The sequence below is a fragment of the Anser cygnoides genome, chromosome 25, assembly GCF_040182565.1.
Source record: "Anser cygnoides isolate HZ-2024a breed goose chromosome 25, Taihu_goose_T2T_genome, whole genome shotgun sequence".
NCBI lineage: Eukaryota > Metazoa > Chordata > Aves > Anseriformes > Anatidae > Anser > Anser cygnoides.
The window spans coordinates 6,222,397-6,236,678 of NC_089897.1; the positions used below are offsets into that span (position 1 = coordinate 6,222,397).

The 14,282-nt window shown below is 58.9% G+C and overlaps 1 long non-coding RNA gene across 12 annotated transcripts in view; it reads right to left on the bottom strand.

Moving 5' to 3' along the window:
* Window positions 1-14,282, bottom strand: part of LOC106041292 (uncharacterized) — a 23,962-nt gene continuing 9,680 nt past the window's right edge. For 2 of the 12 annotated variants that reach the window (XR_010826600.1, XR_010826598.1), the window contains exons 2-5: window positions 11,450-11,567; window positions 3,674-3,778; window positions 2,201-2,305; window positions 1-1,886 (exon numbers count right to left, since the gene is read on the bottom strand). This is a non-coding gene — a long non-coding RNA (uncharacterized lncRNA). Of the gene's footprint in view, window positions 1,887-2,200; window positions 2,306-3,673; window positions 4,749-6,839; window positions 9,970-10,133; window positions 10,338-11,449; window positions 11,568-14,282 lie in introns of those variants that run through there. The other 10 variants (XR_010826597.1, XR_010826607.1, XR_010826606.1 and 7 more) reach the window with 10 other exon arrangements.

The window sequence follows — 14,282 nt, forward strand, 5'->3', positions numbered from 1 at the left end:
AATCTTTTTCCGTTTTATTGACTTACAAAAACATCTCTGCTATCAACAGCATCCATGTGCATGTCATAAATACCAGGGTGGGACACAGAGCTTTGGGTAGTGGGGTTTTTTTAAAACCCAGCTCTGCCCCAGCCTTTTCTCAAGAAACATTTTTATGGTGTTAGGTTGATTTGGCAAATTTTCTATTCGAACCTGCCTGAACAAGAGGGGCTCCGAATTCCTTGAATCAAGTCCAAACATACAGCTTTCTGGTTCCCTCGCTCTCGTCTTCGCTCTGTGGGAGTCCCTTATCTGTCAGTCACGTACCGCTCTTATAAATCTTCTGCAGCTACAGCGAGGGTGCAGGGTGCGCCTTACACGCTCCGGCTGCCAGGTGAGGGGCTGCAGAGGTGAAAGCAAGCGCCAGTAACCCAGCTAGAGCACATATTTTGTGTGTCCAGGGCTGCGAAACAAGACATAAAATTGGGGGGGTCCTCCCGCAGCCCTGGAGCCGGCGGGTTCCCCCCCGAGCGCAGCACACACGGAGCCGGGAGGATGCCCCATGCCGAGAGGTGCCCGGAGCCCTCCTGCCCTCGGACGGGCGCTCCTCGTGTGCTGGCGGCACGGTGCCGTGCGCTGCGGTGGGGAGCAGGCCCTCGCCAGCAGCTGTGCCTGCACAGGGAGCCATAAGGAGACAGCAGGAAGGCCGACAACAAGAGCAACGCGCAGGGCTCTGCCCCTCCGGCTGCGCGAAGCCTGGCCACGTGGGCCTGGGCTTTGATTTACAGCTGCCCTGTGACGGGGCTACAGCAGAGAAAGAGCTGACCTGGGAGAAAGTGGGGACCAGCCTGGGGAGAGAACGAGGGGTTTGCTGCGGTGTCCCAGGGGCAGAGCCGCAGCTCTGGGGTCCTGGTGAGGAGCCAGCCCACCGCAGCCACCCGCACCCATGGGCGCCGTGGAGGAAGGGACACAGACTGACACGTCCCGTCTGGGGACTGCAAGAGCTGGCTGCACAAGGAGCTCTGGGAGGAACTGTAGCACCAGCGGGAAGCACTGGTGCCAGAACAAAATCCTCCAACAATCCGTTACTTGCAGGTCACGGGGCGAAGGGCTGTCAGCGGGTGGAACGCGACCCTGCGCCCAGCGGGGCCCGCGGACGTGCCATCCACCAGGCTTCGCAACCCCCGGTGACGATGATCTGCTGTGGAAAGGAAAGCTTGTGTGAGCCCCAGAAAAAATGTCTTTAGCCTTATAAACTGACACAGTTGTTTATAATATTCCTAAGTGCCATTGCGTGATGATAGCAATTCTCCGACAGGGAAAATTTACTTTTTTCCTTCTTTTTTTAAATAAAGTTAGAAAGCTGTAAGTCCCACAAAAGATGTTTGGGCTATTATTCAGGGTTTGTTTGTTTTTTCTGTTTCCTATAAGTAACACACTGAGGGCCATTTGCTGGTGATAATGTTACAGCCTTACCGCAGCGCTGTCGGCGCAGCGCGGTGCTCGAGCTGCCCTGGCCAAGCCGTGCCCGGCACCGTGGGCAGCCAGGACCCAGACCCGAGGCTGTCCCCCTACAGCCGCCCACCCGGCCCTGCACCAGCACCACTCACGGGGGCGAGGCTGGGCTCCAGGCAGAGGCAGCCGCGGCAGCCCCCGTCGTGCAGAGCCAAACCCTGGTGCTGTGAAGGCTGCAGCCGCCCTGGCGCGGCAGGAGCTGAACTTCCTGGGAAAGCGGCTTGAATGTGAACTGCTGAAAGTTAAAAGTTGTTGACCTTCTGGATAAAATTTTTCTGTCCACATTTCACATCCTGGGGCATGAAACCATTACTTTTTGTGTGGAAAAACTCCTCCATGTGAGTCAGGCGCTTTGCTGAGGACGTTGCAATCTCCAGTTTGCTTATATTGAGCTAAAAACAAACAAACAAGCAGTGAAATTGGATAGCTACAGCAATCCTCTAAACAGCAAAAAACAGTAGGGATTTATCAAGGCCTCATGTGTGACACGGCACGACTTCAGCGAGGCTGCTGAGCAGACTGATGGCACTCCTCCGGCACGCCCGTGCCCTCGCGCTTCAGCCACTGCGGCTGCGGCCCCGCGGTTGGGGATGGGGCTGGCCCCCCACGGCCCTGCCCTCGCCACCAGCCGAAGCGTGAGGACGACGGCCATGGGCCTGAGCAGAGCCCAGGCGCGCGCGGAAGCCGTCAGGTTGTGTGCACTGACCTTGCCCAGAGCAGCTCTCCGCAGATCCTCCCAGGAGCACCATTTGGCTGCAACGATGTCGATGCCTCCGCAGTTCACAGAGGGTTATTTCATCTTGATCTATATCTTTGGAAAACAGGAATTTAGCCTGAGAAAACGTTGTTACTTTTCATCCAAGTTCCCAAATTCCAATCCCCTCCCATCCCCAGGAAAGCCCTTCTCTGCTCCGAGCTCAGTGCAGCAGCCCAAGCTCCCTCATCGCTGCAGCTCCGTTTTGTGCTGCCCCAGGTACCGCAGCCGCTGCTCTGCAGCACGCGGCGCTGCCAGGACGTTTGCTGTGAGAGTCAGGAAACAAGATATGGGAAGTTTATAAACATGCCGTGGATGGTTTATGGAAAGAGGTTATGAAATGCAATTAAATGTTTTATAAAGTGTCCTGATTTCACTCCTCGGTCACTGTATAATTTTGATCATAAATCAGAAAATAAGCTGGAGTTAGAGAACTGAAAGGAAATTGGGAAGGCCAGGAGGGCAACAAAAGGAAGAGCAGAGACGTGGGTACCCCCGTTCTCCCGTGGCACTCGCTTGCATCTATTCTGCAGCCGCAGCCCTAAACGCAGCCTCGATGCTCCTGCTTTGAGAAACGCCGCACAGCCGGTGCCAGCCGGGTGCTGCCTGTGTTGGGGACGTGTGCCTGGTGCAGGCTGGGCACCCCCAGCACATCTCCCATCAGCACGGGCCCCACTGTGCCATGGCGCTGCGGCAGCCGGCACGGCGGCGATGAGGGAGGACAGAGGGACCAGCCCTGCCACGGGCACCCGGCTGAGCGGGGCAGAGGGGGAAACGTTGGCCAAGAGAAGAGAGGTGAACATCAAGGGGTAGAAAGGAAGCCGCAGTGAAGTGCATGATTTATGGGTTGATTTAAGACTGCAGAATGCTTCCTCGCAAGAGCTCCCTGGAAGGAGCAGCAGACGGCCGGTGTTTACCAGGGACGGCACAGCAGCCCGCAGAGCTGGCCAAGAGCTAATTGCAAAAGTCTGAACTGCATCCTCCCAACTGTGAAGGGCCAGTCAGAAATAGAGATACAGGGCTGCGTGCTAACAGGCAGAGGCACAGCCAGCATGGGAACGCCGCCTCTCATGTTACCCTGGAAGTAAAATGGTCTCCGCTCTGCCAGCTAGGGGGCTGCAGCGCCAGGGCAGGGGCTGTAAGGGGTGATGCGGTGACCTTGGGGTGACTGCTACGTGGTCCCAGCACCGTCCCCAGGCACCTTCCCCTCCCCAGGAAAGAGCCATGGTGCGATGAGGGGCTGCCACAAGGGAGGAGCCCCTCTCCCTTCCCAGCTGCAGTGGCAGAGCCTCCTGCTGGCACTTGTGCCCCTACCAGTGACACAGGGCACTGGAAAAGGTCACCGTGAAAGCTTAAAGGATCTTGTGATTTAAGTGCTATTATTATTTCCTGTCCATTAAAGAAATAATAATAATAACAACAAACCCCTAAATGCAGCAGTACAGGCATCATGTGTCTGACATTTGGCTTCTCCCTCCCGAGCCACTGGTCCGACAGCTCACAAGCCAGAGGTTAAGCTTCCCGGTTCCTCTTTTTGATCCGCATCATTCACATTTTTCCATGTTGTTGGACACAATCAAAAAGAAAAAAGAAAAAAAAATCCCTTTGAATTAGCAGGCAGGGAGAGACTCTAATTGCTTTCCCAGCTCCTCCCCAGGTCAGGTCCAGCTCGCTGCCCAGGGACCCGCGCACGCAGCCAGCCCAGGAGTTCAACAGGCGAGACAAGAACAGGAGCCGCATCTTGGGGCAGGCGAACAGACAGCAAAACACATCTGAAAGTACCCTCACCCTAGTGCAATTCGCGCTGAGCCACATCCAGCCCACCAGAGTAAAGCTGCTCTCACCGCTGCCTTCAGCAGAGCCCCGAGGAAGCCGATGGCAGCTCGCAGCTCGCTGCAGCCGAAGGGCTCTTGAAGGGGAACCAGCGCTCCCGCTCCGTCTCACAGCCCTTAAACCAAAGCAGTTACAGCATCCTGAGCCGTTCATTCATTCGCATCTCCTTCCTCCTCCCACTCCTGCGCCTTTGTCAAGCCCCCTTCCAGCTCCGTTTTCACCTTTCCCCGTACTCCCCCTGCACCCCCACCCCGGAGCTGCCCGAGCGCCATCCCCGTGCCGAGGGCCATGGCAGAGCAGGGCGGGGATGCTCCCGTCCGCACGCGGCTCCACGTGCACGGGCTGGCTTGGCAGACTTATTTATATTCATTACCAGCTAATGCAATGGAACTGGCTGACAATGGGCGAAGCAGCTGCCAAAATCCAACATGCGGCCTGCAGATGTCCCTGGGAACGGCAAACCCTGCTGGAAGATCTGTGCGGTACAAAAGGTTACCCTCGATTTGCTTCAGATGCTACTCTCACCATTCAAAAGCCATCATTGGAGGAGGGGGCTCCTTTGGAGAGAAAAGCATAAATCCAGCTCTACGTTCAGACTGTTATTATCTTCTCTGGTTCAAATTAAGTGACTGGGGTCATTTTTTATACGTTGCAATTTGTCTTTTACCTGAGGGCATTGTAGAAAGGAAAGAAAAAAAGGTGAATCCAGCACGAAAGCAGGGAATGAACAGAGTCTTTAGCAGACAATTAGCTGAACCAACATCAGGTTCTCCCTAAAACATTACAACGGAGATTAAATGTAGGCAGACAGCTAATTCCTCACCAGTGGGTCCAGCAATAAATCATCGCCCGTGCCTGCGGCTGCCTGGCAGAAGGATGCCGAGAGGCACATGCAAGCCCTGCGGCCCCGCGGGACATTTTGGGGTGGGAGCCGGGCAGGAGAGACCCAGCTCCCAACAGCACCGCCAGCATGGCATCGGGGCAGGCAGCGGCTCTGCACACCCTTGCTTTGCTCACCAAGGCCAAGGAGCGAAGTCAATGCCAAGGCCAGCAGAGCCCACCGGCCGGCAGAGCAGCGTGCCAGTGCCACCGCCACGAGTCACGGGGCGTTTGTCGCTTCGTGCAACTCAACTAAAAAACAAGTCTTCAAAGCATCTGTTCCTCATTTCCAGCGCCAGCGACAGAGGGCTTTGTGTTTTGGGTTGACTTTGTTGTACAAATACTTAAAGAAAACCGGTATTTTATCAACTGCTCCATTAACAGCAAACAAGCCGCTGGAAAGCCCAGGTTAGTCAGCATCACTGCTGCTCGCACCACCGCGCCTCGCCACGTGCCCACTGAGCGGCCGAGGCGCTGCCTGCGCACCAAGGGCGAGCCGGCGCTCACGGCAGCATCAGTGCCTGGCAAAGCAGCAAAGTGACCCCTGCTCCAAGGCCACCCTCGAGCGCCCACCTCACCCCCTCCCTCAGCTCATGCACATGGCTCAGGACCCTTCGTGCACCCCTGCACACCAAGGGAGATGCAGATGCTTTTGTGTGGGGTCACGCTGTCGGCTCCTGTGGCAGCACCAAGCTCCAAGCCCAGCCCGGGGACGCTGCCCCGTCGTGCAGCCCACGTCCCTCCGTCCCCTATGGGGGCCACAGTGGCCCCACCAGAGGGGCAGCTCTCCTCGAGCAGCCCCAGCTGCTGCTCAGCAGCCATTTCAAGTTGATACCTTGGTGCACGGTGTACAAAGCAGGACAAACGCCCACCAGGGCACCCGCACTGTCCTTGTGGGACCCCCAGCAGGGTCCCCGCACAGGACCGTGCCCCACCTCCGTGCCTGCTCCCGCAGCACGCCGCACACACGCTGTGCTGGTGGTGCCCCCGCCCTGCTGCTCCCCTGCGCTCCACAGCTGTTGTGCAAGAGGCAGCGCTCAGCAACACCACCACAGGCACCCGGCCTGCCGGGATCAGCCCGGCTCTGCTGCACAGCCAGGGCTCACCCGCATCCCCACAGCCCCTTCCACAGCCGCTGCCAGCCCGCTCAGACCCACGGGGCTCCCTTCTTCCTCCCCAGCCTGGGCTCCGTTTTCCCTGCTCGTGATACCGGGCAGCTCCCTGGCAGCGCCAGCCAGCCGGGCAGCCCGCGGGGCATCCAGGCTAGGGGATTTGCAGACGCTTCCAAACAAACAAACCAAACCACCAAACCAAAAACAAAGAGGAAAGCCCACACACAAAGAGGAAAAGGCCCTAAGCCACAACAGTGCAGTTTGGGGATGACTTCCCAGTCTGTGAGCTCCGCTCCTGCCTGAGGTGGGACAGCACCAACGGGAACCCACCCGGTCTCATGCTCCGGGGTTTTCCTTTAACACACAAGCTCCCGGGGGCCAGGACCATTGCTCTGACCCATCAGAGGGATGAGCAGGCTGCTCTGATCCCTGGGGACAGAGCACGTCAGCAGGTGGACATCCCAGCACAAATTATGACACTTCAGACCCACACGCAGGAACCAGCTGTGCAAGGGCAAGAGCGCATCCCGCTGGCCATCACCACAGCCTCTGGGCACCCCTGCATCCATCGGCCCCGCCGGCCCCACACAACACCCATGGGCATCCGCAGACAGGAGCCTGGAGCCCACGACAGACCCCAGTGGACCACAGCCAGGCTTGGCTCTGGCCCCAAATGCAGGGTCCCACCCTGGCTGGGTGAGCCCTTGCTCTTAGCCAGACGTCGCAGAGCAGCAGCAAGGGCACAAAGCACAGAAAAGGCAGCTCACCGAGCCCCGGTGGAGGTGCCTGCAGCAGCCCCTGCACCTCAGCCCTTTGAGGCACCAAGGCCTCAGCCCTTCTGGAGCCCAGACTGCGCCCAGGAAACCTCCCCACCGCTTCTCCCCGCTTTAAACAAAGAGCCCACTTCTCACAGCCCTGCAAAGCCAACAGAGTAGGCGACACCACTTGGCGGACGAGCACGAGGAGCATGCTTGACTGGAAATGTTTACTGCTAAGATACACACAGAGTGCACTGATAGGGCAAGGCAGTGTATATTTAGGTTCTGGCTTTGGAGGAGGGCACGTCCTTTACTGAGAAACCGCTGGGCGGAGAAGAAAGAAAAGGGTATCCAATGCTTACAGCAATCTGATCTGCCCCAAAAGCAGATTTTTTGCCCTTCCTAAGAGTTTTATGAGTCTGTAGAAATCAGCAGTCTTGGGTTGGTCCCAAGTTCCCCTTACAGAAGGAAACGAGAGGCAGGGAGCCCCTCGCCTGCTCGCCCTGCCTAACAACCCCATTAGCATCGAAATACGCGTTCATCACGTTCACCACACTCTGCAAATTTTACGTACATCAACAAAAATAATTTCCCACACCAGAGTCAGCTTCACATCATCACAGCACCGAGGAGGTGGCAGCCCCGGCCCGGGGCCGCATCCTGCTCCTGGGGACTCCCCGAGGGGACCGGAGGCTGCCCGCGGGTGCCGGCCCTGCCTCTGTCAGCCCCGCGCCTCCTGCGGCGAGCACCAGGCAGGGACACAGCGGGAAGATTTATGTCCTCTGACAGGCTCTACACGCTGCGCTATTTTTCTTCATTGCTCTTGACACGTCTCCTGTCACACCGGGCAAACTCCTGGGTCGGCTGAGAGCCAGTGTCAGGGGGAGATGTGAGCTGCTTTCAGATGTTCTATAAAATTAACGTCCCCAAAGAATCCCAGCGTTTGCAGAGGTGAAATCGGCGACTACGCCGCGTCCACCTGGGTTTATTCACCACCAAGGGACCTCATCCTGAGCCTGCCTTCCCCTCCCAAGGCAGGGGCTGGGTGGGGGTGAGGCCCCCCTGCGGCGCTGAGCACCCCACATGCGGGGCCAGGAGGGAGAGCTTTCCCCAGCCAAAAGCTCTGGGCACGCCACAGCTCCCACAGAGCCGTCCCGACACCGCTCGCACGGCCTCACGGCAAGGAACTGGGGGCAGCAAGCTCCCCGCAGCGCCCCGTGGACACCCTTCCACCGGGAGGAGAAGGATAACCTTGCCCTGAACTTCCCATATTAGAGGAAAAATATGAACTTTGTTTTTTTTGTAGAAACTTAGACTTAAAGCCTGTGATCGGTTCTATTTTGATCAGCACACAAGCAGCTCTGTCCTGAAGCAGCCTCTTTTCAATATATTCGGTGATTTAATGAAAAATCTGATTTCCTTTTTGTTGAAAGCAGATGCATTTCATGGTTCCACCAAATGAAAATGTATGCTTTTGGAAGAAAAAAAAAAAAACAGCAGTTTGATGAAAAACTGTTAAACCAGCCCTGCTTGTAGCTCCCACGGAAAACTATCTCAGCCAGCTCTAACATTCAACACCCAGCTACGTAGTTTGGGTCGGTCTCTCTCTTTTCAGCACTCCTGTTATTTTTTTCTCCTGAGGATGGGGCTGGGAAGGACTCAGCCTTCAACACAATACAAATCCTGCCCTTTCGGTAAAGTGTAATAAACTTCTTCCCCTGACACGTAGGAAAATGTTTTAAGGCAAGACTTTATAGAGAGCATCAATCACTTCAGAGGTGATGGAATTGCTGCAGAATTATAAGCAAGTCTGAAGTGTCTACAGAGGACTCTAAACACTGTCTTCTATTTATTCTCTGTGTCCTTTGTAAATGTAAACTTCAGTGGAGTCCAGAGGCCTTTCCGTCTCCATGACTTGTCAATCCAGCACCTTTCACCACCACTAAAATCACAATTAAAAAAAAGGGGGATTACAAAAACAAACACAGAGCTCGCGCTCGCGAGTGATGGCTGCGGACTGTCGTGCCGCCCCGGCGGGCGGTGGGATCCTGCCCCGCAGCGGACCCCGGGGCCGCCCCTGCCCCAGTGCCCCCGGTGCCTGTCTGCCGGGGGGGTGAGCAGGGCACGCATCCTTGCCACTGTGCCCAGGCCATGAACCCATCCCTCCGGCCCAAGGGGCAGGGGCAGGAGAGGAAGCCCCCACCCGACCCGCAGCAGACCCCGTCCCATGGGGATGCTCCTTGGGCTGGCCCTGCCGTGGGCGTCCACGTGTGCCATCGCGGGGCACGGGCACGCTTTTATCTCCTGCAGACATTAGACTACCAGAAAGGAACGGTTAACGGTGCACCGCTGAATAAACACAGATTATGGCTCTGAAAGGCTCCAAGAAGATCAAGCAGAGGACAGTGCACTGACAGCGGGATGAAGCTGGGTGTGGGAGAGCCATCCCAGCTGGAAGGCTGCTCAAAGGACCCAGCACGAGAGCGGGGAGCGACTCTTGCTCCCACAGAAAGGAGGAAAAAAAAAAAGAGAGAGAAAAGCTCTTTAAAGTTTTGAAGGGAATCTATTTCAAAACCTTTCCTTCTTTGCCAGAATACCCAGGAAAAAAAAAAAAAATCGTCTATACATTGAAATGTCCCACAGCTGCTCTAGAAGAAAAAAAAAAAGGCCTGTTTTTGAAAAATACCTTGCATGGGAGAGCTGAGCCATCCCTTGAGCATACTCATCCCAGTGGGGGAACAAAGCCAACACACTCAGCACAGAGCCTGCGACGGGACAAGCTGCAGCTTTGCCCCTACCAGAGAAGGGGCCAGGAGGTGCAAGACAGAAATAAAACACCGGGACCACTTTTGTTACGGGCATTCGCTCCTTCGTGCGGCGCCGAGCGCACGCACAAGCCTCACCACCTCGGAGCACACCTTGCAGTAAATCCTGCGGTGGGACATTCCTGCGGCACCCGCCAGCACCGGGCTCGCAGCACCCGCCCGAGCCGGGGCTGGGGGCTGAGCCCAGGCCCCCCCCGCCGCCGGCACCTGCCCCAGCAGCCTTGTGCCAGCCCCTCCTGCCTGCCCCAGACCCACCCGGCCCGGAGGGGAGCCCCGGGCGGGCACGGGGCCCCCGGCACCCGCCTGCACCCCTCGGCCAGCCCCAACGGGGGGGTGCAGGGCGGCGGCGGAACGCGGGGGGAGCCCCCAGCGCCCCCCCCCCCCCCCCCCCCAGCACCCCCAGCCCCGCGGGGCGCATCCTGCCCCGGCTGCCCGCCGGCGGCGCGGGGCTGCGGGACCGGGGGGGGCCGGGCCGTACCGAGCCGTGCCGGGCCGTACCGAGCCGTACCGAGCCGTGCCGGGCCGTGCCGGGCCGTGCCGGGCCGTACCGAGCCGTGCCGAGCCGTGCCGGGCCGTGCCGGGCCGTGCCGGGCCGTGCCGGGCCGTGCCGGGCCGTGCCGGGCCGTGCCGGGCCGTGCCGGGCCGTGCCGGGCCGTGCCGGGCCGTGCCGAGCCGTGCCGGGCCGTGCCCGCCGGCAGGTAGCGCTGCGGCTCCGCGCCCGGCCGCGGCCCCGAGCCCCCCCCCCCCATCCCGCAGCGCTGCCCCGCAGCACTCGGTGACACCGGAGCAGCACAAGACGAACCCTGCCCTTCCTCCCGACCCCCCCCCCCTCAGATAACGAGAACGATTCCGGGGGCGCCGGGAGCTCCCCGCAGCCCCCTGCCGTGTGCCAGCTCCGGGGTGCCGTGAAACCAGGCCTGCCCCTCACACGGCTCCCGGCGAGCTAGGGACAGCTCGGGAGCGCTCCTTCCCCAACGGCAGGATCGGATTCCTCCTCTTAACGAACGGGCTCGATCTGCACTAGCTCCAGAGGGAAGGAGCAGGGCTGGGGGGAGAACAACCCTAACCACTGCACAGAGCCGACACCAAATGCAAAACTGCTCCGCGGCCGTCCTGCTGCCACCAGCAGCCTGGGCCCACCGCCTGTCTCAGAACAGGCTCCAGGCTCCGGGTAAGCAGCAAGGAGCACGAGTGCTGTGAGGAGCTCCCATGCTCAGAGAGGGCCTGGGACCGTCCAGCCTGGAAGGGACAGCCAAGGGAGGCGCAGGGCTGGGGATGGCAAGGCCAGAAGCGAGCAGGGAATGGCTTTCCCTTTCCCCACATCACCTCCCTCAGGGAGGAAAAGAGGGGCTCTGCCTCTTGTTTCATCCCACTAAAAAAAACTTCAAAGCCAAACTTTTCAAAGCCGCCCTGGGAGAACTGGCATTGCTTCCTAGACCTGAACCAGGAATGGGGCGTTTGTGATTCCCGCACTGCTGGCCTGGGCTGTCCTACAGCCACCAAGACCGAGAGCAATCCAGTGACCTTCAGCCTTGGAAGGAAGAGCCTCTGCCCTCGTGCTAACAGGGAACGTGATTAAATGCAGCTCCTTGCTGGTGCACGTCTCCTGGACCAGCTGTTAACGGGAATGTGATCAGGACCCATGGGCAGTTGCAGGTCTGCCTGCAAACACATGCAGAGTCCTTTCTGGACACTCCAAAATCTCTGGTCAGGGCAGTAAGATGCAGGCATGTATGCAATGGCGTGGGCAGGAAGACACAGCATGCCCCTGTGCACGCGGGGCTGCAGACTCACCCTCCTGCAGAACCTCCCGAGCAGCTCCCGCCTCGCAGCACAACGCTGTGCCCCGTGCCCTCTGCTGGATCAGCCCTCGTGTCCGTGATGGTGAAGGCAGCTTGAAGCACGAGGAGATCTGTACCTCCAGGAAAGGGAAATACGGTCACATTTTGCAAGAGATTCTCCTCCTGGCGTGCTGCAGCACGCCAAGCTGTCCCCCAGCCCTCCACGCTGCCTCCCAGCTGAGATGCAAACAGCTGATCCCTGTAGGATCACACCAGCAGCCTTTCCTGTGGGCTGACTCAGAGCACCCCTGCCTCCCCAGCCCTGTCCGTGGCCTCGGTGACTTTCCGCAGGGGCCTGTTTTCACCGAACAGTTGCTGTAGCAGAAGTGCAATACCAGCAAAAGCTGGCAGGGAATCCGGAGGGCAAGTCTGGAGTAAAATTCTGATAATGCTGTGTTTATACCAGGAATTTCTTCAGCAGATAAATCAAGTGAGGAAAATAACAGATGGGAACTAGCCGGAGACACTGCAGCGGGGCTCACCCTGCGCAGCCCAGCTGCCCGTTCACCCGCTGGGCACGCCGCTGCCCCTGCTGCCTCTGCCCGCAGGCAGCGGCTTTAAATGGGGACGGGTCCAGCAGAGACCAGGGCACGGCAAGGCCCTCGTGTCTCAGTCAGTGGGACCAGCTCCCAGCATGACCACACCGCACTTCTCAGCGGCTGGGATGCCAAACCCCTCCTGTCCGGGGAGCTGGCCCCAGTGCCAGTCCCTCAGGAACATGCCTCGTGGTGGGCAGAGCAGCCGTCGACACCAGCACGGCACAGGGACGATTTTTGACTGAGTAACTGCAACAAGCCAAAATGCACCCTTAACAGCAACACTGGGTTACTTTAACGACAAGGCAGCTTGCTGAGAAAACCCCACTTGCAGCACTGCTTAGTCCCCCCCAGCCTGCTGAAAGAGAGAATTCCAAGCAAAAGGAATAAATTTGACCCCACTGATCTCTCACAGAGAGACCCAGGTTAGCCGGGGCAGGTCTGAGACTTTCCGATCTCTGTAAATCCACCAGACGCGCTGCGGTGCTGCCGGGCGCGGCTGCACTGCCCACGGGCTCACGGCCCCAGGGCACCGCAGGGCCCGGCTGCTGCTGCCACCAGGTCCCAGGGCAAGCAGCACAACTGCCCCAGGGCTGTCCTGCACCCAGCAAACCACCCTCCCTCAGGCTGCAAAGGGGCAACATATGGGACCCGTTAGCTAGATGCATATAAAATTCAAAGCTGCATTAGTCATCGGCTCTGTTACGCTCACCCCACCACCGGTAGATGCTGCTTTTGCAGAAGCGACCGACAACCGCTTGTGTTTCTGCTGTCAGCTCCAATAAACAACCGTGTTTAATACCGTGGGGGGAGAGGAGGCTCAGAAACTCTATCCAAAAATAACAAGTTTCAAGCACGATATCCTTGCCAGCTTAATGCCTCAGTCTCTCCCCCAGCTTGCTGTGCTGCACTAGAGGGAAGCAGGGTCCAAGAGCCAAGGCGACCCATCGCTCATAAATCACCGGCCCCCCGCACGCTGTCCCGGCAGCCCTCCCGCGGGAGCCCGCTGCACGGCCACACACTTCTCAGCATGCAGGACCCCGTGAATCACGCACCATTAACATTCTCGGAGTGACATCTCCAAAATACTTCGGGGATAAATTGTTTGCTGGCTGATTTGCAGTGCATTTAGGCAACGTTACGAGGAGGTGTGCTGGTGGGGAGCCAAGGGCTAGGTCCCAGCAGCGGGCGCACTCCCTCGGGTCATTTGGATGTCACCCGGCACTGGCAAATGTGGCACAGCCTCGGCCTTGTGATGGACACGGGAACCCCGGAGCCATGGGGTGACCCTGGTGAACGTGCACCACTCGGCAGAGGCCTTTCCAGCATCTCTCTGTCCTCGCAGCCCCTCCAGCGCTCCGCAGCTGACCTCGCCGTCAGAGGGCTCCGCACCCAGCACCAGCCACAAGAGCATCGCCTGCTGCAGCCCTGCCGCAGCACAGCCCGGCACCAGCAGGCAGGATTCCGGCACTCAAGGGGGGATTAGACATCAAAAAGAAGGCAGACAGGAACACGGAGAGCCCCTTCCATCTGTTTAGCACAGCCACGGCCCCGCTTACCCTGCTCTGCCCCCAGATCAAAGCAGCGGCCGATGGCACTGATTAGCATCTCCCTGCAGAGCAGCGCCCGGCCTGCGCAGCCGAGCGCTTCATCTGCCCAGCAGAAGGAGCGGAGGGACGAGGATGGAGCGAGAGGAGCTGGGGGCTGCAGGGAACCTGTGGGGAGGGAAAGATGGCAACAGAGCAAAACCTCCCATGGGGAGACCCCCCGGCAGCTGCAGGGAGCCCCTGGCAGGAAGGAGGAGAGCCACGAGGACAGAGCCCCATCCCGCACCTCCAGCCTGCGGAAGCAGAGCGAGCACCAGCCCCTTACAGCAGACCAGGACTTCTAGTGCAGCACTGAGGGGGATCGGTTCGGCATCTCTCACGACGCCCTGACCATACTGAAGAGCAAAAGTTCTCAGAGCAGACGGCCTGGGCGAAAGCAGGGCTGCTGCACACGGAGCCGTGGGCTTCCCCCACCTCCTCTGCAGCAGCACAAGACTCGCAGAGGCATGGGGAAATCGCGAAGTGTTCCAGACACAGGCTGTGCCCGCAGGGGCCGGAGACACCTCCCTCGGGAAGGGGATAATGCTCACTCCTGCTGGCAGGGTTAGCTGTACAGCCGGGCAGCTGAATCAGAGCTCGGCCGCTAATAGGATTACGCCCCGGGGACCGCCAGTGAAGCGCAGCCACCGGCGCTGCCGCAGCC